The sequence below is a fragment of the Ovis canadensis genome, chromosome 1 (assembly GCF_042477335.2).
Source record: "Ovis canadensis isolate MfBH-ARS-UI-01 breed Bighorn chromosome 1, ARS-UI_OviCan_v2, whole genome shotgun sequence".
Taxonomy (NCBI): domain Eukaryota; kingdom Metazoa; phylum Chordata; class Mammalia; order Artiodactyla; family Bovidae; genus Ovis; species Ovis canadensis.
In genome coordinates this window covers 136,216,073-136,240,528 of record NC_091245.1, presented here as the reverse complement: position 1 = coordinate 136,240,528, position 24,456 = coordinate 136,216,073, and positions in this window count along the sequence as shown.

Genomic DNA, 24,456 nt, shown 5'->3' with positions numbered 1-24,456 from the left:
CACTCACTTCAGTCTCCATAATTTATCATCCTAATTTTCCTAACAGAGTTTTCCAGTCTCTTCCTAGATTCCCACTCCCTGTACTGTAGCCAGGAATCCCTCCTATGGAAATAATATGGGTCAATTGTAAGATAATATTGTTTGTTTCTCATCTCTCAGAAATCACTGTCCTTTACTGGCTTATGTTTACTGTTTTTACAGTACATTATTCTTTTTTTGTTTTTTCAAGTGGGAACCTGAATCTCATCCTGTTACTGGATCTCATTTAAGCAGAAACCTGTCATTCAGTATGTGATTGCTGAATATATTTCATTAAAATTGAATTTGTTTTTCATGTAGAAATCTAATAAATATGAATATATATTCTGCCAAATACCATAAAATATATTGTCTATCATAAACACAGTATGGAAATAAAGAAGAAACAGTATTGATGCAAAATAAAAAAACGTGACTCCTGGTCAACAAGCTGTCACAACTGACACTTTTCCGAGTATTAAAAGAGAGCAAAATATTCCAAATGGAAATATTTTGTATATATGTGCTTTTTGTATAAATGTATGCCAGTACTTTGGCCACCTCATGCAGAGAGTTGACTCATTGGAAAAGACTCTGATGCTGGGAGGGATTGGGGGCAGGAGGAGAAAGGGACGACAGAAGATGACATGGCTGGATGGCATCATCGACTCGATGGACACGAGTTTGAGTGAACTCCGGGAGTTGGTGATGGACAGGGAGGCCTGGCGTGCTGCGATTCATGGGGTCGCAAAGGGTCGGACACGACTGAGTGACTGAACTGAACTGAACTGAACTGATGTATTGATTTTCACTGTGTCAATTCTCTAACTTACATGGTTACAGATTATGTAAATTCTGAAGATTAGCATCACAAAATACCTTACTGAAATGAGCATGTAAAGCTTAGAACATTAAGTTTATTCCCATCTTAACTACTGCTTTTTTCTCTACCAATGATTTTGCTTTGTTTATGATGTTGGCTAACTGAAAAATGTCACTCGACTAACCAGAATTTTCAGTTAAACTCTTGTAATCACAAACAGTATTTAATATTTGACTATGACCACATTGAGAATAATATTAAAGAGAACATAGTTAAATAAAAACAACAAACTTTTAGAATTTTTTGCTTTATATTAAAAAAATGTATGTAACAGTTTAGTTTAATGGTCTATATCATCTGAACTATTTACAAAAATAACTCAGTATTATTATTTATAAATTCTGATTCATATTCTACTTTAAAGTTCATATCTTAAAATATCCTTTAAAGATTTTCCTTGACCTGTTTGGATTGGCAGTAACTTTGCTTTTCTTGGATTTAAACATATGGTAAGATGAAATTAAAAGACACTTACTCCTTGGAAGGAAATTTATGACCGACCTAGATAGCATTTTTAAAAGCAGAGACATTACTTTGCCAACAAAGGTCCATCTAGTCAAGGCTATGGTTTTCCCAGTGGTCATGTACGGATGTGAGAGTTGGGCTGTGAAGAAGGCTGAGCGCCGAAGAGTTGATGCTTTTGAACTGTGGTGTTGGAGAAGACTCTTGAGAGTCCCTTGGACTGCAAAGAGGTCCAACCAGTCCATTCTGAAAGAGATCAGCTCTGGGATTTCTTTGGATGGAATGATGCTAAAGCTGAAACTCCAGTACTCTGGCTACCTCATGCAAAGTGTTGACTCATGGGAAAAGACTCTGATGCTGGGAGGGATTGGGGGCAGGAGGAGAAAGGGTCAACAGACGATGAGATGGCTGGATGGCATCATCGACTTGATGGACATGGGTTTAGGTGAACTCTGGGAGTTCATGATGGACAGGGAGGCCTGGCGTGCTGCAATTTATGGGGTCACAAAGAGTTGGACATGACTGAGCCACTGAACTAAACTGAACTGAACTGAACTGAAGACATGTTTGGGAATGCATGTAAGAATTAAAGATTTTAAAATTAAAAAAAAAAGTAAATAAGGTACAAAATGTAAAAAAAAAAATAAAAATAAAAAATAAAAATAAAAATAAAAAAAAATCAAATAATGGAAACAAACACAAATTCTTTTTCTCTGAGATTAAGAAGTTTGATTTCCATTATGCCTGTCCTCAAGCAAAAGTGTTAAATGAGATTCCTAATTTTTCTTAAAACAGTGTTAACTTTGCCTAATATCTTGTCAGTCTTGGCAAGTCTTGACAATATTTTGACAGTCTATTGTCAAATTAGTGATGTTGTGCCTTCTGTGAGTGAGTGATAACAGAATTTTCAACAATATCTTTCGGTATTGGTCACCGTGACTTCCTTTTAGGCAGAGGGAACTGTAAAGTTGCCTGAAAATTTTTTATCCACCATTTCCATAAGTGCTTGATTTTGTTAATTTCAAATATATTTATACATGTACTCTGTATTTGAAGAAGGAAATGGCAACCCATTCCAGTATTCTTGCCTGGAGAATTCCGTGGACAGAGAAGCCTGGTGGGCTGTGGTCCATGGGGTCGCACAGAGTCAGACATGGCTGAAGCGACTTAGCATGCATGCATTTACTGGAGATAGAAATGGCAACCCACTCCAGTATTCTTGCCTGCAGTATCCCATGGACAGAGAAGCCTGATGGGATCCTGTACATGGGTTTGCATAGAGTTGGACATGACTGAAGTGACTTAGCCACAGCAGCAGCAGCATTATGGATTATAGAATAACCTCAGCTATGAAGATGACACCACTCTTATGGTGGAAAGCAAAGAAGTACTAAAGAGCCTCTTGAGGAAAGTGAAAGAGAAGAGTAATGATGTTGGCTTAAAGCTCAACATTCAGAAAACTAAGATCAAGGCATCTGGTCCCATCACTCATGGCAAATAGATGGGGAAACAGTGGAGACAGTGGCAAACTTTATTTGGGGGTGGGGGTGGGGGTTCCAAAATCACTGCAGATGGTGACTGCAGCCATGAAATTAAAAGACATTTACACCTTGAAAGAAAAGTTGTGACCAACCTAAGCAGCATATTGAAAAGCAGAGACATTACTTTGCCAACTAAGGTCTGTCTAGTCAAGGGCATGTTTTTTTCCAGTAGTCATGTATGCATGTGAGAGTTGGACTATAAAGAAAGCTGAGCGCCGAAGAATTGATGCTTTTGAACTGTGGTGTTGGAGAATACACTGGAGAGTCCCTTGGACTGCAAGGAGATCCAACGAGTCCACCCTAAAGGAGATCAGTCCTGAGTGTTAATTGGAAGGACTGATGCTAAAGCTGAAACTCCAGTATTTTGGCCACCTAATGCGAAGAACTGACTCATTTGAAAAGACCCTGATGCTGGGAAAGATTGAAGGCAGGAGATGAAGGGGATGGCAGAGGATGAGATGGTTGGATAGCATCACAGACTCTATGGACATGAGTTTGAGTAAACTCCGGGAGTTGGTGATGGACAGAGAGGCCTGGCGTGCTGCAGTCCATGGGGTCACAAAGAGTCGGACACGACTAAGTGACTGAACTGAACTGTATTATAGAAATATAAATGTATATGTAGCTAAAAAATATAAATATCTTTCCTTTTTTAAAAAATACACAATTCCCATCACCACCAATCAGTCTATCATTATTAAAAAGTGTAGTGTATATGTAGGGAATCATCACATAGCTTGTTAAAAATGCAGAGAAATGGATGTAAAGCTATTAGATGTAGGACAATGAGGTAACACCATCCTCCAAAGTACCTACTTCATAAGGTAGTTGTAGGGATCAAATGAGTAAATATTTTAAAATATTCCCATTTACATTTCTAAATTTTTCTATGGAAATTTATCTTCTGGTGTTCTTGTGCATTTATTTCTATGAACGAAAAGAGTATCCTTTAGGAAAAAAAGTTTCCTTTAGGATTGACTGGTTTGATCATCTTAGAGTCCAAGGGGCTCTCAAGAGTCTTTTCCAACATGACAGTTTGAAGTATCCATTCTTTGGTGCTCAGCTTTCTTTATAGTCCAACTCTCACATACATGCCTGCTGAAAAACCATAGTTTAGACTAGATGGACCTTTGCTGGCAAAGTAATGTCTCTGCTTTTTAATATTCTGTCTAGGTTGGTCGTAGCTTTTCTTCCACGAAGCAAACATCTTTTAATTTCATGGCTGCAGTCACCACTGAAGTGATTTTGGAGTCCACAAAAATAAAGTCTGCCACTGTTTTCATTGTTTACCATCTATTTGCCATGAACTGATGGGACTGAATGCCATGATCTTAGTTTTTGAATGTTGATCTCTAAGCTAACTTTTCCATTGTCCTCTTTCATTTTCATTAAGCGGCTTTTTAGTTCTTCTTCACTTTTCGCCATAAGGGTGGTGTCATCTGCATATCTGAGGCCATTGATATTTCTCCTGGCAATATTGATATCAGTTTCACCTCATCCAGCCTGGTATTTTGCATGATACAATCTGTATCTACGTTAAATAAACATGGTGACATTATACAGCCTTGATGTACTCTTTTCCCAATTTGGAACTAGTCTGTAATTTCATTGTTCATTATTAATTTTTGATTCTTGACTTGCTTACAGATTTCTCAGGAGAGAGGTAAGTGGTCTGGCATTCCATCTCTTTAAGAATTTTCCCCAGTTTGTTGTGATCCATACAGTCAGTGGCTTTGGCATAGTCAACTAAGCAGAAGTAGGTGATCTTCTGGACCTTTCTTGCTTTTTATATGATTCAACAAATGTTAGCACTTTGATCTCTGGTTCCTCAGACTTTTCTAAATCCAGTTTGAACAACTGGAAGTTCATGATTCATGTATTGTTGAAACGTGGCTTGGAGAATTCTGAGCATTACTTGGCTAGCATGTGAGATGAGTGCAATTGTGTGTTTGAGCATTCTTTGGTATTGCCTTTCTTTGGGATTGCAATGAAAAAACTGAACTTTTCCAGTCTTGTGGCCACTGCTGAGTTTTCAAAATTTACTTGTATATTGAGTGCAGCACTTTTCACAGCATCATATTTTAGTATTTGAAATAGCTCAACTGAAATTCCATCATCTCTACTAGCTTTGTTCATAGTGATGCTTCCTAAGGCCCATTTGACTTTGGATTCCAGGATGTCTGGCTCTAGGTGAGTGATCACATCATCGTGTTTATCTGGGTTATGAAGATCTTTTTTGAATAGTTCTGTGTATTCTTGCCACCTCTTCTGAATATCTTCTGCTTCTGTTAGGTCCAGACAATTTCTACCCTCTCTTGTGCCCATTTTTGCATGAAATGTTCCCCTGGTATCTCTAATTTTCTTGAAGAGATCTTTAGTTTTTCCCATTCTATTGTTTTCCTCTATTCTTTTCCATTGATCACTAAGGAAAACTTTCTTACCTCTGCTTGATATTCTTTGGAACTCTGCATTCAGATGAGTATATATTTCCTTTTTTTCTTTGCCTTTACTTTCTCTTCCTTTCTCAGCTATTTGAAAGGCCTCCTCAAACAATCGTTTTGCCTATTTTCATTGCTTTTTTTTTTTTTCTTATTGAGGATGGTCTTGATCACTGAATCCTGCACAATATCATGAACCTCGCTTCATAGTTCTTTAGGCAGTCTGTATATCAGAAATACTTCCTTGCAATATATTTGTAACTTCCACTATGTGATTATAAGGGATTTGATTTAGGTCATACCTGAATGGTCTAATGGTTTTCCCTACTTTCCTCAATTTAAGTCTGAATTTGGCAATAAGGATTTCATGATCTGAGCCACAGTCAGCTCCTGGTCTTGTGTTTTGCTGACCGTATCAGCAAAAGAGCTCTGTCTTTGGCTGCAAAGAATAAAATCAATCTGATTTTGGTATTGACCATTTGGTGATGTCCATGTGTAGAGTCTTCTCTTTGTTGTTGGAAGAGTTTGCTTGCCGTGATCAATCTGTTATCTTGCAGAAACTCTGTTACCCTCTGACTTGCTTCATTTTGTACTCCAAGGTCAAATTTGTCTGTTACTCCAAGTAGCTCTTGACTTACTACTTTTGTATTCCAGTCCCCTATTATGAAAGGACATTTTTTTTGGTTATTCTAGAAAATCTTGTAGGTCTTCATAGAACCATTCAACTTTATGTTCTTCAGCATTGTTGGTTAGATCATAGACTTGGATTACTTGATGTTGAATGATCTCCCTGGAAACAAACACAGATCATTCTGCTGTTTTTGAGATTTCCCCCAAGTCTTTTGTTGACTATAAGAGCTACTCCATGTATTCTCAGGGATTCTTGTCCAAAGTAATAGATATAATGGTCATCTGTATTAAATTCACCCATTCTGATCCATTTTGTTCTCTGATTCTTAAAATGTTTATGTTCACTCTTGCCATCTCCTCTTTGATCACTTCCAATTTAACTTGATTCATGGACCTAACATCTGAGGTTCCTATGCAATATTTTTCTTTACAGCATTGGACTTTATTTCCATCATCAGTCAAATCCACAACTGGGCATTTGCTTTTGCTTTGGGTCCATCTCTTCATTCTTTCTGGTTATTTCTCCACTCTTCTCAAGTAGCATATTGGGCACCTACAGACTGGGGGAGTTCGTCTTTAGTGCCATATCTTTTTGTTTTTTCCCAACTGTTCATGGGGTTCTCAAGGCTAAAATACTTAAGTGGTTTGTGATTCCCTTCTCCAATGAACCATGTTTGTTCAGAACTCTCCACTATGACTGATCTGTCTTGTGTGGCTTTACACGGCATGCCTCAGTTTCGTTGACTTAGACAAGGCTGTGGTCCATGTGATCAGGCTGATTAGCTTTCTGTGATTATGGTTTTCAAGAGAAAGCTCAGTATGCTTGAGGAAGGCTTCAGCAATACGTGAACCGTGAACTTCCTGAGGTTTAAGCTGGTTTTAGAAAAAGCAGAGGAATGAGAGATCAAATTGCCAACATCTGTTGGGTCATGGAAAAAGGAAGGGAGTTCTAGAAAAACATCTATTTCTGCCTTATTAACTATGTCAAAGCCTTTCACTGTGTGGATCACAATAAAATGTGGAAAATTCTGAGAGAGATGAGAATACTAGACTACCCGACCTGCCTCTTGAGAAATCTGTATGCAGGTCAGGAAGCAACAGTTAGAACTGGACATGGAACAACAGACTGGTTCCAAATAGGAAAAGGTGTATATCAGGGCTGTATATTGTCACCCTGCTTATTTAACTTATATGCAGAGTGCATCATGAGAAACTCTGTGCTGGAAGAAATACAAGCTGAAATCAAGATTGCTGGGAGAAATATCAATAACCTCAGATATGCAGATGACACCACCCTTATGGCAGAAAGTGAAGAGGAGCTAAAAAGCCTCTTGATGAAAGTGAAAGAGGAGAGTGAAAAAGTTGGCTTAAAGGTCAACATTCAGAAAACGAAGATCATGGCATCTGGTCCCATCACTTCGTGGGAAATAGGTGGGGAAACAGTGGAAAAAGTGTCAGACTTTATTTTGGGGGGCCCCAAAATCACTGCAGATGGTGACTGCAGCCATGAAATTAAAAGACGCTTACTCATTGGAAGAAAAGTTATGACCAACATAGACAGCATATTCAAAAGCAGAGACATTACTTTGCTGAGTAAGGTCCATCTAGTCAAGGCTATGGTTTTTCTAGTAGTCATGTATGGATGTGAGAGTTGGACTGTGAAGAAGGCTGAGTGCCGAAGAATTGATGCTTTTGAACTGTGGTATTGGAGAAGACTCTTGAGAGTCCCTTGGACTGCAAGGAGATCCAACTGGTCCATTCTGAAGGAGATCAGCCCTGGGATTTCTTTGGAAGGAATGATGCTAAAGCTGAAACTCCAGTACTCTGGCTACCTCATGCGAAGAGTTGACTCATTGGAAAATACTTTGATGCTGGGAGGGATTGTGGGCAGTAGGAGAAGGGGACGACAGAGGATGAGATTTCTGGATGGCATCACTGACTCGATGGATGTGAATCTGAGTGAGCTCTGGGAGTTGTTGATGGACAGGGAGGCCTGGTGTGCTGCGATTCATGGGGTTGCAAAGAATTGGACATGACTGAGTGACTGAACTGAACTGAACTGAACTGAACTGAACTCTGTACTCTTAACCCACCTCCAAATTGCAATATGTATCTTCTCTTGACTTTTCCCAAGGTAGTCCTTGGGTATTTGTTTGTTCTGGAGAAAGGAGAACAACCAGAATTTGGTTGGTTAAACTGGCAACTGATCCTGAATTGACAGTCTTTCTTGTAGCCCCAGGAAGGATATGGGATTATGTAATTAAGATGATGATTAACACCATCTTGTCTGTCTTCAGAGAAACTGTATGTGGGTCAAGATGCAACAGTTAGAACCTTACCTTACATGAAACAACTGACTAGTTAAAAATTGGGAGGAAGTATGACAAGAATGTATATTGTCACTTTGCTTATTTAACTTATATACAAAGTATATTTTGTGAAAAGCTGGGCTGGAGGAATTACAAGCTGGAATCGCAATTGCTGGGAGAAATATCAGCAATCACAGATATGCAGATGATACTACTCTAATTGCAGAAAGTGAAAAGGAACTAAAGAGCCTTCTGATGATGATGAATGAGGAGAGTGAAACAGCTGGCTTAAAACTCAGCTTTCATATGGGAGGGATATTTGAGAAGGAGGAGACATATGTGTATCTATGGCTGATTCATGTTGAGGTTTGACAGAAAACAATTAATTCTGTAAAACAACTATCCTTCAATTAAAAATAAATAAATTTTTAAAAAAGAAAAAATATCTTAGCATTCAAAAACTAAGATCATGGCATCCGTTCCCATTATTCATGACAAATAGAAGGGCAAAAAGTAGAAACAGTGACAGATTTTTTTTCTTGAGCTCCAAAATCACTGCAGACAGTGACTGCAGCTATTAAATTAAAAGATGTTTGCTCCTTGGATGGAAAGCTATGACAAACCTAGACAGTGTATTAAAAAGCAAAGACATCAATTTGCTGACAAAGGTCTGTGTAGTCGAAGATATGGTTTTGCCTAGTCATATATGGATGTAAGAGTTAGACAGTAAAGAAGGCTGAACACTGAAGAACTGATGCTTTCAAACTGTGGTGTTGGAGAAGACTCTTGAAAGTCCCTTGGATTGCAAGGAGATCAAACCAGTTAATCCTAAAGAAAATCAACCCTAAGTAATCATTGGAAAGACTGATTCTGAAGCTGAAGCTCCAATACATTGGCCACCTGATGTGAGGAACTGACTCACTGGAAAATATCCCAATGCTGGGAAAGATTGAAGGCAAAAGAAGAAGTGGGCAGCAGAGGATGAGATGGTTAGATAGCATCATCAACTCGATAGACATGCATTTGAGCAAACTTCGGGAAGTAGTGAAGGACAGGGAAGCCTGTTGTGTTGCAGTCCATGGTGTTGCAAAGAGTCAGACACAATTTAGTGGCTGAACAACAACAGCAACAACAACAAATGGAGTTTTGAGTTATGTTTGATATAGTAAGTCCTAAAACCCACCCTATGATTAACTCCCCAATTTCAGACTGTATAGCTTTAACATATATATTCAACAACTGTCAGAATATTCACATTCATCCCCTGATCCATGAAGTGAGGGACTTTACAGTAGTAAGGCAGACAGGCAGTCATTAGAATTATTTCTGCTGACCCATATAGTATGCTAAAAGCAATATCATATTCCCTAAGGATTTGTGGAGATTATAGCCATTACCAGTTTTCACCATCAAAAGCCTGAAAGATGGAAGGTTATTGATTGCTAATATTGTGTTTCAACCCATTTAATTGTCCTCTATAGAATACAGAATGACATTGGAGAATGACAGTGTATTTTCTTAAGCAAAAGCTGATGGTGACTCCAAATTCCAGCTGCTCTTCCAAATTGAGTTTTGGTCTTATATGAAAACTCACATATTATTTGGCAATAGGTATCTAATACACACACACACACACACACACACACACACATACACACACATAAATGCAAATACATCTATACAGTTAACCCTTAAACAACACAAGGCCAACATAAGGTTAAAGGTGCTAACCTTTCACACAATCAAGAATCTACATGAAACTTAATAGTTGGCCTGCCACATTTACTGTTCTGCATGTGGAGTCAACAATTCACAGACACTGTTTAGTTCTGTAATGTTTTTAGTGAAAAAAATCTATATGTAAGTGGATTGCACAGTTCAAATCCTTGTTATTCAAGGGTCGTATGTGTGTGTGTTTATGAAATGATGCCATAGTAAAAAATCAAGGAAAAAAAATGTGTGTGTATACACACTATGTATGTTTTAGCAGTTCTAACAGTGCTCTTTGTTGTTGTCTTTTATTTAAAAAAGAGTGAGAGACAAGTGTAGGTCTGTACTTGTTTATGAGCACAGTAGCTAGTAGCTTGGATAGAAGTATAGTGACATGGAAGGAACACAATTGGAAAATTAAGAGAGTTCTGGAAAACCTTTATGTGTCCCATATGAATGCTCAAAGAAGAGTAACCTAAGGAAAGTAGATTATCAAGTAGTAAAGATGATCTTTTCTGTGGATATCAGCCTTTCTCCACATCAACATGTATTCTTAATCAGTAGATACATTTAAAATGTGTCATGGTGGTAGAGATGGAGACAGTGAGCGGGGTCAGAAACATGGACTTGAATTCATAAAATGTTATATGACTGTAATCTACTCAGTGCAAAGCCTGCCTGTAGCAGACATCAGTACTGAGCCTAAAGATGACACTCAGTTCAGTTCAATTCAGTCACTCAGTCGTGTCCAACTCTTTGCGACCCCATGAATCGCAGCACGCCAGGCTTCCCTGTCCATCATCAACTCCTGGAGTTCACTCAGATTCACATCCATCGAGTCAGTGATGCCATCCAGCCACCTCATCCTCTGTCATCCCCTTCTCCTCCTGCCCCTAATCCCTCCCAGCATCAGAGTCTTTTCCAGTGAGTCAACTCTTCGCATGAGGTGGTCAGAGTACTGGAGTTTCAGCTTTAGCATCATTCCTTCCAAAGAAATCCCAGGGCTGATCTCCTTCAGAATGGACTATGCCTGGAGCCAGCATGAGGAATCCCGCACATGGCAAAGGTCATGATGAAGGAAGCCCGATGAAATGCAAAGGCGTGATCTGGCCTTGGGGGGTTCCCCCTTGGTTTTCCTGAACATCTACCCCAAAAAAACCAGACTCTGCCTGCCTTTCTGTACTGTGCTTTTCCACTCTTCTGACACTCTCTGGAAAAAGTTAACTTAGGGCTTCAGTTGTTTGCATTTCAAAGGAATGTTTCAGCTCAAACCCCCTCTGATGGCTCTCTAACATGCCTAACAGGTTCCCCCAGACTTTTTACAATTTGTGAAATGTTTACAGCCCTCCAACCGCGAGAAGCACAAAGCTTAAAGCATCTTAAAAGATACAGAGCCTTTTCTAAGAGCTAAAAATCATATTCGTGATGGTTTTTCACTGTTGACTCAATGATTGCTGCCAGGCCTCCATATTCCTTATCTTTTAGGCACCTGAAGGATATTGATCAATGTAATTGGGATATAGAAATAGGAATACAGTAGTTTTGATGTTAGCAACACCAGAATTTTGAGTTACTTTTCTCTTTATAAATCACTGTACTCCTTTTACTTGTAAATTGTTGTGCCTTTGCTATGTAAGAATGTAACTTTATTTAGTGCTTTCTGAGAGTGGCACCAGACTTTGGGAAGAACAAGACAAATAAGTCTTCTGGTTGACAAACCCTTTTCAGAAAAGGGCCAAAAAATGTTAATTGGCCCTCTGGCCAGAAGATGATGTAAATCACCTAAGACTTGTGTATACAACTAGGTATGCAGAAAGAAAGCCTGGTTTTGATAAGAGTTAGGGCTGCTGATGCTGCATAATTTTATATTATCCATTGATGTCTATGTACAAAAAAAGGTATAAAAGGACTTTCTGGACAATAAGGCATGGGCCAGTCGCTGGACTGGTTTCCCCCATGTCTCCTCTTTATTTTCTGGCTGAATTCCCATCTGGAGCATGGAGGCTCACCATGTATACTTTCTCACCCCAGCTTCTAAGATCCACGTGAGAGGGAGCCCAAGGTGGGTCACCCCCCTCTATTCAAGAGGATGCCGGTGGCCTAACATAGATGGTGCAAGCTCCTTGTCTGGAACTTTATTGGCTTTCCACATAAACCAAATAATTCAGCCTCTTTTCTCCATTAAATTTTCCTACTATACTATTTCTTCTTAATTTCTTTTATATTTCTAATTAAATAAATAAGCTTTCCTTGCCTATGCTGTTCACCCTTCAAATTTCCCCAGATTCACCGGGGCTGGATCCCGGCAGGACTGTTTGGATCTCCTTGCAGTCCAAGGGACTCTCAAGAGTCTTCTCCAACACCACAGTTCAAACACATCAATTCTTTGGCACTCAGCCTTCTTCACAGTCCAACTCTCACATCCATACTATTTCCCATTGAAGCCATTTATGCACTTGATGGCAGATTGATTTCATTTCATTTATGGAAAGCATAGTGCTTTGTAATCACTGGAAAATAATATTATTGTGGATTTTTCTTTCACTTCCTATAAATATTGTGTTGGTCAAAAAGTTCATTCAGATTTTTCCATGACATCTTGCAGAAAAACTTGAACAAACTTTTTGGCCAACCCAAAATCTTTCCACAGCCACCATTCATGGTTTATGAAATGTCTGGGTCACTTTACTTTTATACTACAGAACATTGCCTTTGAATAGTGAATTATTTTACAGTGTGTGAAGCACAGGATTCAACTCGTACTCTTGGAATTCACTGGTCTCATTTCTCATTGTCCTAAAATAGTGGGACTCATAGCATAGCAACCCACTCCAGTGTTCTTGCCTGGAGAATCCCAGGGATGGGTGAGCCTCATGGGCTACAGTCTATGGGGTTGCAGAGAGTTGGACACGACTGAAGTGACTTAGCAGCAGCAGCAGCAGCAGCATACATAGCACACCTGATAGAACAGCATACCTTGAGGAATGCAGGTGTTTTCACTAACAGCCTCAACTGAGTTCTGGCTGACAACCAATAGTCAACCAATAGTCAACAATCAACCAATAGTCAACAGCCAACCAATAGTCTTGTCAATGAATGAGCCTTTGGATGAGTCCAACTCTTCAGCAACAAGTTCATTCTGACCTTTGAGTGAAACAAACAAACAAAAAAACTAGGATAGCTTTCTATAAAGGTAAAATGTGTGTGTGTGTGTGTGTGTGTGTGTGTGTGTGTGTGTGTGTGTGTTCAGTTGTATGCATCTCTTTGCAGCCCCATGGACAATAGCCTACCAGGCTCTATTTTCCATGAAATTTTCCAGCCAAGAATGGAAGGAGTTTGCCTTTTCCTACTCCAGGGGATCTTCCTGACCCAGGGACTGAACCCGTATATCCAGTGTCTCTGGTATTGCAGGCAGATTCTTTACCACTGAGTCACCACTGAAGCCCCTTATAGAGCTAAATACATAAGAACAAATTATATTTTGGAGAAAAATCTAGATATACTTGAATTATACCAAATTCAAAGAAAAATTAGGTAATATCTAAATTTGTACAGGAACAACTCTTATATACCAGAAACCTTCATCTTTTATGAGATATGTGATACACATGGATCTCACATTTGGCCAATCCTAAATATCTGTATTTGATTACAGTAGAACTCTTTCAACAGCCTTTATCAACTATCTCACCATCTCTAAAATTCTTGTTCTGCTCCAAATTAGACACAATTTGTGCTATTTGTCTCAATAATATTCCTTTATATGACAATGAAAGAAGGCATGAATATATGGAACACTTGTGACTTGACAGCAGTTACTATAGTTAACTGAGATTAAGAAGTATTGCCAAGGTAAAAATGAGAGTAAAGTCAGGCAAAAAAGAAATAGACCTCCTTCTCAGGAAACCACTGTGGTTTTCCCTGCTTTGGGAACTGGATCTGGTTCTAGAGTGAAAATTGCCTTTATTAGGAGAACATACCCCATGGTCTCTAGTATTTCTAAAAACTTGGCGAAGAAAAGCATCAGTCGCTTTTTGTGATAGATTGGCTTTTAGAGGAATGATGCTAAAGCTGAAACTCCAGTACTTTGGCCACCTCATGTGAAGAGTTGACTCATTGGAAAAGACTCTGATATTGGGAGGGATTGCGGGCAGGAGGAGAAGGGGACGACAGAGGATGAGGTGGCTGGATGGCATCACTGACTCGATGGATGTGAGTCTGAGTGAACTCCGGGAGTTGGTGATGGACAGGGAGGCCTGGCGTGCTGCAATTCATGGGGTTGTAAAGAGTCAGACTCGGCTGAGCGACTGAGCTGAACTGAACTGTATAGCACACACACACACACACAAATCCTAAAAGAGATAATGTCTGTCTCCTGAACAAAGAGCATATTTCCTTACTATCTATTATAAAGTATTTAGGTTCCCTAAATACAATGGACCCATTCTGTGTGTAGTCAGAGTCATAAACGTAGGCTCATCCACGTTACCCTTGTGGAAGTTGGGACACACAGAGTTGACAGAATTATTCTTGTGTGATTTTGTGCTACCTGTTGAACCATGCTCATGAAATCCTTTTCTCTGTTTCAGGAGTCTTGTGTAATCTGCCGTCTTCCATGAAACTGTGGCATCTTGTCTCATTGCCTTGAAAGTAGGAGTGAAATCTCAGGTTCTTCAACATTTTTCACAACTTGTAGACCAGAATGAGGAGAAAATTTAGGCAAATGTGTAAATATAAATCTTTTTGAGCAATTAGTTTAATATTTACATTTTAAATACATTTTTAGATTTTTATATTGTGGAGTTTAAAGGGGTGTATTTTAAAATGTTGACAGGATGCATATTTTGGAAGATCAGTTCTCTCTAAAGTTTATCATCACTGAACTTGCTGGATACGTTCGTCTAAGTAGTACTGAAGTTAATTAACCTAAAAAGTAATTCTCCAATATTTAATACTTTGTTGTCTAGGCAAAGCCAATTATTGTTTATAACTCTAATTTAGTTTTCATCAAGACTATTTTTGTTTCTTTTGGGTTTTAATTATGCTTCCAATCAATTCTATTTTATTTAAAATTTACTTTACATCAACATTTGTATACCATTTAGTTGCACATTTTAAAACATCTGTTTCAATTAAGTTTTCTTATTATCATATTTTCTGCAGCTGTTTCTGCCATTGACTGTCTGATACCACAAGTTAATTTTGCTTGATTATTCAATTTTGTGGTCTTATTTTAGGAGGAAATGATTTTTTTTAAAACATTAGACTAGGACAACAATTTTCCTATTGTTTTCTTTTTACTCTAGTACAGTAGCTCATTTTTTACTCCAAAGAAAGTAAATGGCATTGACACAAGTTCATAGGGAAAAACAAACTGTGTGTAGCACCAGGGGGGGAGAGTTTCACACATTCAGTTATGAGCAGTGCACCTGGCTGTCTTCTGGCCCTGGACAATACTATGGTAGACATTAACGTGAGAGCAGGGTAGCTGAAGCTGGGACCATAAAAGATATAGGCAATGTTCTTTTCCATCTGACAATACCAGATACTGTCTAATATATATATATAGTTGTTGTTAAGACTATTTAAAAAAGATTTTAGAAACAGATAAACATAGATGTTGCCATTTTAAGCCACAGAGATTTGTTTTGTTTTGTTTCAATTTGAATCATGGTATCAGTCTAGACCCTAAAAGAGAAGTGAGTAAGTAAATCACCCATGAACAGAGGAGCCTGGCAGTCTACAGTCCATAAGGTCTCAAGAGTCAAACATGACTTATTGACTGAACCACCAAGTAAGTCAAAGATCACACATATCTAAATGCTCAGATTGTTGATTACATCACTCAGCCTTTCCAATCCATTAATAAAAACTGTAAACTTACTCCCTCTTTCTTGTACATTTTATTCCATTATATTTGTCATTGTGTGTGTATATATATATAAAAATAATGGAATGTGTGTGTGTATATATGCACACACACATATGTCACATATTGTACTATTGTTTGAGCTGTCAGAAATAAAAATATCTTGAAGTAAATGAGACATTTAACAGTTATTCTATATTTGGAACTATTAGGAACATCCACAATGAGAAAGAATGTTTATGGTACTTAATGTTTCTTCTTGTAGCAGTTATTTGTAATAGCCAGAACATCAAACAAACTAAATGTCCATCAACAGAGGAATGGATGAAGAAGAGCTGGGTATTTATATACTCAGGAGTCTTGTGTTATCTGTCATCTTCCGTGAAACTGTGGAACATATATATGTGTGTGTGTAGGTGTGTGTTGTCATGTCCTACTCTTTGCAACCCTATGGACTGTAGCCTTCCAGGCTCCTCCCTCCATGGGATTCTCCAGACAAGAATACTGAAGTAGGTTTCCATGTCCTCCTCAAGGGGATCTTCCCAACCCAGGGAGTGAACCTGAGTCTCTTAGCTCTCCTGCATTGGCAGGTGGGTTCTTTACCACTAGAGCCACGTGGGAAGCCCACAAACACACACAAAATGGAGTATTACTCAGTCATTAAAAAGGAGCAAATTTGAGTCATTTGTAGAGATGTGGATGGACCTAGAGACTGTCATACAAAGTGAAGTAAGTCAGAAAGACCAAAAAATAATTATGTATTAATGCATATATGTGAAATCTGAACAAAGTGGTTAGATAATCTTATTTACAAAGCAGGAATAGAGACACAGATGTAGAGAACAAGCATGTGGATACCAAAGGGACAGGGAAGCCTGGCTTGCTACAGTGGGGTCACAAAGAGTCAGACATGACTGAGCGACTGAACTGAATTGATAAAATAGATAACCAATGAGAACCTACTGTATACCACTGAGAATTCTATTCAGTGCTCTCTGGTGACCTAAATGGAAAGGAAATATGAAAAAGAGGGGATATATGTATACATATAGCTGATTCACTTTGCTGTAGAACAGAAACTAACAATATTTTAAAGCAACTATACTCCAATAAGAATTATAAAAAAAAATGTTGCTTAATAAGCTAGGAAATCTTAAAAGTATTTCACATTATATAAGTTCTTTACAATACTGAAGGCATCTTTATGGTTATTTTGTGGAATAAAATACACTGAAATTCACAACAAATTAGATGATCTATCTTTCCAAAGTCACAGACATGCTGCAGCCAAAGTGGAACATGAGCCAAGGTCTTTTGACTTAAATTTTAGTTTATTTCCCTTTTCCGGAAATGTCACTGGCCTGGTCATTTGTATCTAATTCACTGGCATTAAAACGTGTTTCTAACTCTAGCTCAATCAGTAACAATATAACTGTCAATAGACAAATAATTTTGATTCTTATGTTGTTTTTTTTTAAATTTTAATCCAGAAGCAAAAAAGAACTTTGGATAAGTATTTTTCTAGATTCCTTCCAGGTGTGTAATGTAATGTAATTCCAAGTTTTCTAAAAATTATGTATGAATAAGATGTTAACATATTATGTTACATACATTAATATTATTCCCATATACTTATATGTGTATGAATATTAATATATTACATAAAAACATCATGTATCCATGTGTGTATGTTTCTATTATTTCTGATATTTGTGGAAAAATAACTAAATCAAAACCTAGACATTTTCCATAATGATCCATGTTGCTAGATATATTACTTTTGTTTGTTATATATCATCTCATTTTCTTTTACTAACAATACTCATTTCATGAAAGTGAAATGTTCAAATATATATTAAGACATGTAAGACATTTCCAATATGTAGTGGTAAATTAATAATAACCCTTTTAATAATGAATATTTTAGGACACAGTAAATGTTTGTTTTATCTGGTTATCAGAATGTGGTATAGATTTTGGATACAGCAATTTTTAAAAAAACGTGTTTTTTTGGTGTGTGTGGTTTTTTTTTTTGTTTTTAACTAAGCAACTGAAAAAGGATTGATCTCCAAAACATACAAGCAGCTTATGCAGCTCAGTATCAGAAAGACAAACAATCTAATAAAAAAATGAGCAATAGACCTAAACAGACATTTCTCCAAAGAAGACATACAGATAGCTAATAAACATGTGAAAAGATGCTAAACATCACATACTATTTGAGAAATGTAAATCAAAATGACAATGAGGTATCATCTCACACCAGTCAGAATGGCCATCATCAAAAGTCAGAAACAATAAATGCTTGAATGGATATGGAAAAAAGGGAAACTTCTTGCACTGTTGGTGAAAATGTAAACTGCTAAAGCCACTATGGAGAATAGTGTGGAGATTTATTTAAAAACTAGGAACAAGACTACCACATGATCCAGCAATCCCACCATTGGGCTTATACCTTGAGAAAACTGTAATTCAAAAAGACACATGTATCTCAATGTTCAGGCTTCCTGGTGGCTCAGTGGTAAAGAATCCACTTGCCAATGCAGAAGATGTGGGTTTGATCCTTGGGTCAGGATGATCCCCAGGAAAAGGAAATGGCAACCTATTTCAGTATTCTTGCCTGGAGAATCCGATGGACAAAGGAGCCTAGCAGGCTCCAGTCCATGGAGTCACAAAAGAGTCAGACACGACTTAGTAACTCAACAACAACAACTTCAGTGTTCATTGCAACACTATTCATAATAACCAGGACATAGAAGCAACATAGGTGTTCATCAACAGATGAATGGATTAAGAAGTTGTGGTACATATATACAATGGATTACTACTCAGCCATAAAGTGGAACAAATGTGAATCAGTTGAAATGAAGTGAATGAATCTAGACCCAGTTATACAGAATAAAATGAGTCAGCAAAACAAGTATTGTACATTAATGTATATATATGGAATCTATGAAAACGGTGCTGATAAGTCTATTTACATGGCAGGGGTAGAGACTCAAACTTAGAGATCACACTTACGGACACAGAGGGAATGAGAGGGTGGGAAAGACTGAGAAAGTAGCATTGATATATATACACTACCAGCTATAAAACAGATACCTCACGGGTCATAGTCACTGGTGGCTCAGACAGTAAAGAATTTGCCGGCAATGCAGGTTTGATTCCTGGGTTGGGAAGATCCCCTGGAGGAGGTCATGGCAATCCAGTCCAGTAGACTTGCCTGGAGAATCCCTATGGACAGAGGGGCTTGATGGGCTATAGTCCATGGGGTCCCAAAGAGTCAGACATGACTGAGTGACTAAACACAATGGGAAGCTGCTGCAATACACAGGGAGCTCAGCTCAGTACTCTGACAACCAAGAGAGGTTTAATGGGAGTGGGGAGTAATATACAGTTATGGCTGATTTGCATTGTTGTATAGCAGAAACCAACTTTATAATTATTACCCTCCAATTATTTTTTTTATTGAAGTATAGATGTTTTATAATGTTGGTTTAGTTTCTGCTGTTCAGCAAAGTAAAGCAGCTATACATATTTAACATCTTGTTTTCTTTTAGCATTTTCTCTAATCCCTTAAAAATGTCATTTTGGGGGGATAGCAATAATATTGTTAACAAAACTTGGAAGAGTAGAAATAAAGAAAACATTTTATTTGATGGGTTATAAATGATAGGGAAGTGAATAAAATACAAATTATTTTGAATTGGTAAGTTAACATACAGAAAGGAAATTACGTTTAATCCATATAACCTCTCATTTATCTTAGCAATTCAGGAGTCTTGTTAGGAATGAAGCAATTGCTTCATTTTAAATAGTTTATAATTCCCATAGAAACATGTTTGAGGTTTATATTCATGAAATATGAAATGAAAAATTCCTCTTATAAAAGTAAGAAAGGGAATAAAGAAATTCATCATATTACAATATTGAAATGATACTTGAAAAATTTTATATGAATATCTACACTAATTGCTGGGGCTATTCCTTGCTCACATAGCTATTTGTCAAAGACAGAATGATAAATATAAGCTATGGTTTATAAAATGCTTTTGAAAATATTAAAATAGATGATTCATATCGTGCACAGATGGCTAAATATGAAAGTACTGCATTATACATTCAGAATTTTTTTTTTCTTTATGAATTGGATAGGCTTTCAGTGAACTAAATATACACAATACTTTTAAATGAGTTATTGAAATGATTAAGCTTTAGGGGACTTTTAAAGTATGAAAATCCTGAGAAACCATCATAATAAATTGCTGTAGGGAACATTAGAATTAGTTTAAAAGTATAATTCATAAAAGTATGGAACCTTAATTTTATAAAATTTTAATTCTGTAGGAGTAAAAAATGATGAATGCTGATACTTAAAGATCAAAACATCTTACTTTCTCTTCACTGCATGAGCTTTCTACTTCTAAAGTTAATAATGTATGTGTGAAAGCTGTTAAAGGATTTTAGTCTTTTCACTTCCTGATGCTGTGAGTGGCACTCATCTAAGGGAACTTGGAACAGAAATTTTCAGAGAAAAAATATTGACTGACATTTTTCTGGTTAATTTTTATTGTACTTTACTAAAAATAATGTAGTTTGTCGGTCATATTCTCTCTAATAACATGAAGATTGGTAAGGTTATGTTAATATAATTGATAGAATATGATGGGAAGAAATAGTTGCATTGAGGAAGATGACTTTGCTATTCATAGAAATCCTGATTAAAGTTTGTTCTTAAACAAGTCACTTGCAATATTATCTCTTTGTATTTCTTTGCATTATAGTAATCCCCATCTTTGTTCCCATCAACAATATGGTTACAGATTAAATAATAAACTTGGGGCAGTATTTTATTTTTTTTTTCTTTCAGCTGTTAGAGCAGGAATCAACAAACCTTTTCTATAAATGCCCCTATAGTAAATATTTTAGGTTTTATGCACCTTATAGGTTTCCCACGTGGTATAGTGGTAAAGAATCCACCTGCCAATGCAGGAGAGTCAGGAGACACAGGTTTGATCCCTGGGTTAGGAAGGCCCCTGGAGAAGGAAATGAAGCCCACTCCATATTTTAGCCTGGAGAATTCCATGACAATGGAGCCCGGTGGGCTACAGCCCATGGTATTGCAAAGGGGTAAGCATGACTTAGCAACTAAGCACACATGCACATAGTCCCATCCCTGTAGGGGACTCAGTACTCAATGTTGTAGCACAATAACAGCAACAGACTAAATCAGTGGGCATGCTGAAATTCCACTAAAGTTTATATTTTACAAAACAGGTAGTCATCTTTTTTCTTGCAGAAAATAGTTTGCTAACATATGTAGAAATGAATAATAATTTGCAAAAAGATTAATGAAAAAAAAACTTAAAATCTGGACATGTTCAGGGATATTCAACCCCTGGAAACTATTCCTGGGTGACTCATCTTCTGTTGAGCCATTTTAGGAGAAAATATTCAGGAAGATGCTGGGATTACTACATGTTACTTGGACATGGACAGAAAAACATGTCGGTAGATTTTCAAAACAGTTGAGAGAGTCCCAGAAGATGTAACTTGCTTTCTTTACATCTGCATTATAAAGGAAGTTACTTGAAATCCCAATAAGATTTTCCTATATTTTAGCAACATCAAGTGGCAACAGAAAACCTTCTATTCTAGGGAATTTGAGAACTCAGTATAATTGCTCCATCAGTAAAGATAATGTTGGGAAGTATTCTTTTGTTTTTAGCCATCAGTTTGTATTAAGACTTATCTTTCTTTGATAAAGGATCATAAGGATCATAAGTGCCTCCAGAATCTGCATGCATTCTTTGTTTACCTCAAAGCTCCCACATATTTTGGGTGTCTGTATCAAGGAACCTTTCTCTAAGTCTCTGTTGTGTAGTGGGTTTTGAACTTACTCTCACTGGGGATAATGACAGCTATTGTCTACAGCTGTATGTTAGGCTAAATAAAAGGTAGATGAATTAAGTTACTCAAAGTAGTATTTTCCTATATTTAAATATTCTATTAAATCTAAAATAAAATACATCAAGTAGTATATATCAATATTGCTTACTGATTAACCTATATGCGATTTAATTAGGATTTTTCCATCATGTATATATAGACTATGAGGTAGAATATTTTGTTTGTGCCCTTGGTAAAACATCTCTGGCAGCAGTCATTGAAATAGTTCAACAGTAGCTGATCTCTTTTAGCTCATATTTTTGGAAGACTGCTGTGTCTGTATAATGAAATTTCAAAGTGTCTTTGTTTGGGAGAAAGGATAATGGTCTACTCCTCTCTCTCACCTTACATCATTGGATAAGTTTCTTTATCTCCTTGTTACTTGGAAACAGAAATGCAGTACTATCTAAAATCAGACTTACTATCAATGTTTAGATAATTTATTGACATACTTTTTTTGCACTTCAATATATTTTATTATAGTGAATATATATTTTAAAATGGACACTTTAAATTAGTGGGCATTGGCACTTAGGAATATTCTGTAGTATCTGTAATAGAATGAAGCATTTTAAATCAGATGGATGAGGTCAACATTATTGAAACTTTCTCTTAGGTTAATTGTTTTATATTTCCTTGGGCAGGCTATTTGTTTGATATATAGTCAAATATGCTTCTTTGATTGTATAATTATGCTGTGTTGTATGAATTAGCATTCAGAAGCTGAGGATATTCATGCATACATATAAATTGATTTTACATATGTACTTTAGTCAGGAATATGTTTATCCATTTCCTATTCATTTAACTTGAACATAATTTTATGCCTTTTTGACTATTCTAGCCATAATTTACAGATTTTGAGTCTTGAAATTATAAAGGACATTATCTGTAGTTTTATTTTCTTTAGAAAGTTTGAGCTAAATCTCAATGTATTCTAGCATGGTAAACATGTTATAATTAGGTGATTAAAATAGAAATTTATCCACAAAACTAAAAGAGACATGGAAGAGAAAATTAAGATTACTGATTATCCATTGAGTACCAGACAAAGCGCCTGAAGAAATATGGACAGAGGTTCATGACATTGTACCGGAGGCAGTGATTAAGACTATTGCCAAGGAAAGGTTGTCTGAGGAGGCCTTACAAATAGCTGAGGAAAGAAGAGAAACTAAAGGCAAAGGAGAAAAGGAAAGATATACCCATCTTAATGCAGAGTTCCAAGAATAGCAAGGAGAGGTAAGAAAGCCTTCCTTAGTGATCAATGCAATGAAATAGAGGAAAACAATAGAATGGGAAACAGTAGAGATCTCTTCAAGAAGATTAGAGATATGAGGGGAACATTTCATGCGAAGATAGGCACAATAAAGGACAGAAATGGTATGTACCTAACGGAAGCAGAAAGTATGAAGAAAAGGTAGAAAGAATACGCAAAAGAACTATACAATAAAGATCTTCATGAACCAGAAAACCATGATGGTATGATCACTCACCTAGAACCAGACATCCTGAAGTCCGAAGTCAAGTGGGTCTTAGGCAGCATCACTATGAACAAAGCTAGTGGAGGTGATGGAATTCCAGCTGAGCTATTTCAAGTCCAGAAAGATGATGTTGTGGAAGTGCTACACTCAATATGCCAGCAAATGTGGAAAGCTCATCAGTGGCCACAGGACTTGAAAATATCAGTTTTCATTCCAATCCCAAAGAAAGGCAACGCCAAAGAATGCTCAAACTACTGCACAATTGCACTTATCTCACATGCTAGTAAAATAATGCTCAAAATTCTCCAAGCCAGGTTTCAACAGTATCTGAATTGAAAAGTTCCAGATGTTCAAGCTGGATTTAGAAAAGAGAGAGGAATCAGAGATCAAATTGTCAACATCCACTGGATCATTGAAAAATCAAGAGAGTTCCAGAAAAACATCTCAATTCAGTTCATTCGGTCCAGTTCAGTTCAGTTCAGTCACTCAGTCATGTCTGACTCATTGTGACCCCATGAATTACAGCACACTAGGCCTCCCTGTCCATCACAAACTCCAAGAGTTCACTCAAACTCACATCCACTGAGTTGGTGTTTCCATCCAGCCATCTCCTCTTCTGTCATCCCCTTCTCCTCCTGCCCCCAATCCCTCCCAGCATCAGAGTCTTTTCCAATGAGTCAACTCTTTGCATAAGGTGGCCAAAGTATTGGAGTTTCAGCTTTAGCATCAGTCCTTCCAATGAACACCCAGGAATGATTTCCTTTAGAATGGACTGGTTGGATCTCCTTGCAGTCCAAGGGACTCTCAAGAGTCTTCTCCAGCACCAGAGTTCAAAAGCATCAATTCTTCAGCGCTCAGCTTTCTTCACAGTCCAACTCTTACATCCATACATGACCACTGGAAAAACCATTGTTTCCAACTCTGCAACCCTATGAAATGCAGCACTCCAAGCTTCCTTGCCCATCACCAACTCCCAGAGTTTGCTCAAACTCATGTGCATCAAGTTGGTGATGCCATCCAATCATCTCATCCTCTGTCATCCCCTTCTCCTCCTGCCTTCAGTCTTTCTCAGCATCAGGGTCTTTTCCAAATAGTCAGTTCTTCACATCAGGTGGCCAAAATATGGGAGCTTCAGCTTTAGCATCAGTCCTTCCAATGAATATTCA